The sequence below is a fragment of the Schistocerca piceifrons genome, unplaced genomic scaffold (genome assembly GCF_021461385.2).
Source record: "Schistocerca piceifrons isolate TAMUIC-IGC-003096 unplaced genomic scaffold, iqSchPice1.1 HiC_scaffold_943, whole genome shotgun sequence".
Taxonomy (NCBI): domain Eukaryota; kingdom Metazoa; phylum Arthropoda; class Insecta; order Orthoptera; family Acrididae; genus Schistocerca; species Schistocerca piceifrons.
In genome coordinates this window covers 83,066-87,500 of record NW_025729216.1, presented here as the reverse complement: position 1 = coordinate 87,500, position 4,435 = coordinate 83,066, and the positions used below count along the sequence as shown (strand labels likewise).

General features: G+C 52.9%; 1 non-coding gene across 1 annotated transcript in view; it reads right to left on the bottom strand.

The window, feature by feature from the left end:
* LOC124772885 overlaps window positions 1-1,115 on the bottom strand; it is a 1,909-nt gene extending 794 nt beyond the window's left edge. Inside the window, exon 1 of the ribosomal RNA XR_007014341.1 lies at window positions 1-1,115. This exon is cut by the window's left edge and continues 794 nt beyond it. This is a non-coding gene — a ribosomal RNA (small subunit ribosomal RNA).
* Window positions 1,116-4,435: the final 3,320 nt, after the last annotated feature.

The window sequence follows — 4,435 nt, the reverse complement described above, 5'->3', positions numbered from 1 at the left end:
GAACTAGGGCGGTATCTGATCGCCTTCGAACCTCTAACTTTCGTTCTTGATTAATGAAAACATACTTGGCAAATGCTTTCGCTTCTGTTCGTCTTGCGACGATCCAAGAATTTCACCTCTAACGTCGCAATACGAATGCCCCCGCCTGTCCCTATTAATCATTACCTCGGGTTCCGAAAACCAACAAAATAGAACCGAGGTCCTATTCCATTATTCCATGCACACAGTATTCAGGCGGGCTTGCCTGCTTTAAGCACTCTAATTTGTTCAAAGTAAACGTGCCGGCCCACCGAGACACTCAATAAAGAGCACCCTGGTAGGATTTCAACGGGGTCCGCCTCGGGACGCACGAGCACGCACGGGGCGGTCGCACGCCTTCGGCTCGCCCCACCGGCAGGACGTCCCACGATACATGCCAGTTAAACACCGACGGGCGGTGAACCAACAGCGTGGGACACAAATCCAACTACGAGCTTTTTAACCGCAACAACTTTAATATACGCTATTGGAGCTGGAATTACCGCGGCTGCTGGCACCAGACTTGCCCTCCAATAGATACTCGTTAAAGGATTTAAAGTGTACTCATTCCGATTACGGGGCCTCGGATGAGTCCCGTATCGTTATTTTTCGTCACTACCTCCCCGTGCCGGGAGTGGGTAATTTGCGCGCCTGCTGCCTTCCTTGGATGTGGTAGCCGTTTCTCAGGCTCCCTCTCCGGAATCGAACCCTGATTCCCCGTTACCCGTTACAACCATGGTAGGCGCAGAACCTACCATCGACAGTTGATAAGGCAGACATTTGAAAGATGCGTCGCCGGTACGAGGACCGTGCGATCAGCCCAAAGTTATTCAGAGTCACCAAGGCAAACGGACCGGACGAGCCGACCGATTGGTTTTGATCTAATAAAAGCGTCCCTTCCATCTCTGGTCGGGACTCTGTTTGCATGTATTAGCTCTAGAATTACCACAGTTATCCAAGTAACGTGGGTACGATCTAAGGAACCATAACTGATTTAATGAGCCATTCGCGGTTTCACCTTAATGCGGCTTGTACTGAGACATGCATGGCTTAATCTTTGAGACAAGCATATGACTACTGGCAGGATCAACCAGGGAGCTGCGTCAACTAGAGCTGAGCAGCCGGCCGCCCGGGAGTGTGTCCCGGGGGCCCGCGCGAACACGCAAGCGTCCGCTCAATCATTCTGCAAACAGGAGGAGGCTGAGCTCCCCTGCACAATACACCTCGAAACCCTCTCAGGTCCCGGCGGCGCGCAGCGCCGTCCCAAGTACTTGGTCGGGTTCGAGAGAGGCGCAATCGCCCGGAGTTAGGCGAGTAGACGCTTTCGGTGCGACCACCCGTGCTCCCAACTGAGCTTGCCGCTGCCGACAGAGGCCCGGGAGCGTGCTGTCGTGGCATTGCCGGCGGGAGACAACACGCGCCACCTACGGTGACCGGCAGCTCCAACGCCAGCGCCACAGAAGGACAAAAGCCCCACTTGGGTGCCGAAGCGAACTCTCCCAGCACAGCGCACGCGCCAACACATCCGCACAGCTGCGATACAAACCACCAGCGAGAACCGCTGGGGCGACCGAGCAGCAGACGGCGTCGCGGCGCCGAGCGCCGGGCGGCAGCGCATCCTCAACGCACACAGTCCTCAATCGGACCAGCACACTGAAGATGTCCACCGCGCTTCGCACCGGGCCCGCGAGGACCTACTTTGGCCGCACGGCGCCGCGCGCAGGGTGCGCCGGCGCGCAGCTGCGACGCCTGCCGCGTCCGTCGGCCGGCGCGCCTGCCACTGGCCGCCCCCACCAGCCGGCTGTAGCGCGTGCGCCCACGCACCGCGCGGCCAGCACGCCGGGAGGCGCCCCCTCACCGGCCGGGGACGGTCCCACCCAGCCACCGCCGCGTATCGCTTCACACCCAGATGCCGTTCAGTTTCGTCGGCATGGTGGGTATCGCTGGAACAACCGGTTAGTACCTCAACCTATCGTCGCCATCACCGATTCACCCCTAGCGAGAACAACCGCACCACAACAGGTTACCATTTGTTCATTTGCGTAACTTCACCAGAAAACGCAGGCGTCCATCGCCATTTGCAACTTCCACGATTATTGCATGCCTGTGTCAGGTGTCACGCCACACTACGTCTGCCCACATGCACGCAACAAAATGTGCACGCCTAGACAATACGTGGAAGGTGGCCCCCGTACGTATGCGATGTCCATTGCTCGAACGACTGTCAACCGGCCTCTGTAGCATGTCGCAGATATGGAACGCGGTGCACCATGCCATCACGGTGTGTGAGGAGAGACGACTAGGTCCGAATACATCAACAGACAGCTCATGCTGATCGCCATCCACGGCGTCCGTTCCTCCCACACGTCTCTATGGCGTACCACACTGCAATCCAGCTCTCATAGGGAGACGACACGTAGCTGCGTGCACAATATTTGCACTGTATGGTCCGCCGTTTTTGGGCGCAGTCGTTGTACGGTCACACATGTGCCACGATGTATCATTCAGTACATAAGGACGAATGTGCAGTACAGATTGTGGTTTACGCGTACGACATTAGCGGACAGTTGACACAGGCCGCACCACAACGTAGCCTGAGTACGTCGCATGCGGAGGGCATTGAACATGCAAAGTTCTCACCAACCAGCTTGCGAAGGCAGGGGGCAAGGTGGGGACGTGGGGAGGGGCGGCATGTACGTCCTGCTGCCATCCACATTACAGTGTACAGCAGGAGCATGTGGAAAGTGAGCAAGACTTGCAAGGTGTTTAACATGAAGCGATACACAGGGGAGCGGGGAGTGCGAGTAGCGAACTATATTGCGAGGGTTGCGGGTGGGCAACACTACACTAATTGAACGAGTCGTATAACAATTACAGAGCAGGTTTAGGCGACAACGTGGGTTACGTTAGGCGACAACGTGGGTTAGGTTAAGGCACGACGTGGGTTAGGTTAAGGCACAACATGGGTTAGGTTAAGGCACAACATGGGTTAGGTTAAGGCACAACATGGGTTAGGTTAAGGCACAACATGGGTTAGGTTAAGGCACAACATGGGTTAGGTTAAGGCACAACATGGGTTAGGTTAAGGCACAACATGGGTTAGGTTAAGGCACAACATGGGTTAGGTTAAGGCACAACATGGGTTAGGTTAAGGCACAACATGGGTTAGGTTAAGGCACAACATGGGTTAGGTTAAGGCACAACATGGGTTAGGTTAAGGCACAACATGGGTTAGGTTAAGGCACAACATGGGTTAGGTTAAGGCACAACATAGGTTAGGTTAAGGCACAACATAGGTTAGGTTAAGGCACAACATAGGTTAGGTTAAGGCACAACATGGGTTAGGTTAAGGCACAACATGGGTTAGGTTAAGGCACAACATGGGTTAGGTTAAGGCACAACATGGGTTAGGTTAAGGCACAACATGGGTTAGGTTAAGGCACAACATGGGTTAGGTTAAGGCACAACATGGGTTAGGTTAAGGCACAACATGGGTTAGGTTAAGGCACAACATGGGTTAGGTTAAGGCACAACATGGGTTAGGTTAAGGCACAACATGGGTTAGGTTAAGGCACAACATGGGTTAGGTTAAGGCACAACATGGGTTAGGTTAAGGCACAACATGGGTTAGGTTAAGGCACAACATGGGTTAGGTTAAGGCACAACATGGGTTAGGTTAAGGCACAACATGGGTTAGGTTAAGGCACAACATAGGTTAGGTTAAGGCACAACATAGGTTAGGTTAAGGCACAACATAGGTTAGGTTAAGGCACAACATAGGTTAGGTTAAGGCACAACATAGGTTAGGTTAAGGCACAACATAGGTTAGGTTAAGGCACAACATAGGTTAGGTTAAGGCACAACATAGGTTAGGTTAAGGCACAACATAGGTTAGGTTAAGGCACAACATAGGTTAGGTTAAGGTACAACATAGGTTAGGTTAAGGTACAACATAGGTTAGGTTAAGGTACAACATAGGTTAGGTTAAGGTACAACATAGGTTAGGTTAAGGTACAACATAGGTTAGGTTAGGTTAGGTTACACGTTGTTGTAAGGAAAGGTGTAGGGGGGGGCGGGGGCGGCAGGTTCGTTGATAGTGATTATAGTAAGTGAATGCTTGTGACATGATCAGATTTGTCACGTCAGGATGCACCTTTGGCTTATTAGAGGCGGCGCTCCAATTCTATGCTTGTGTCAGACCTGTGTCTTTGACTCATGTCATTGTTTGTGCGCTGTGACAGGAGGTACTATTGTGATGTTGGGTGCACCGTTGTATAGGACATGTGTGGGTGTTGGTGCCTGATCTGCGCAATGGTGGATGTCGAAAGGGTGGGATATTGTATTTTCCGCATGGACCTCCTGGTCTGGTTGTGATAGTGTGGATTGTGTAATGTGGCGGAGAGGATGCACTGGATGT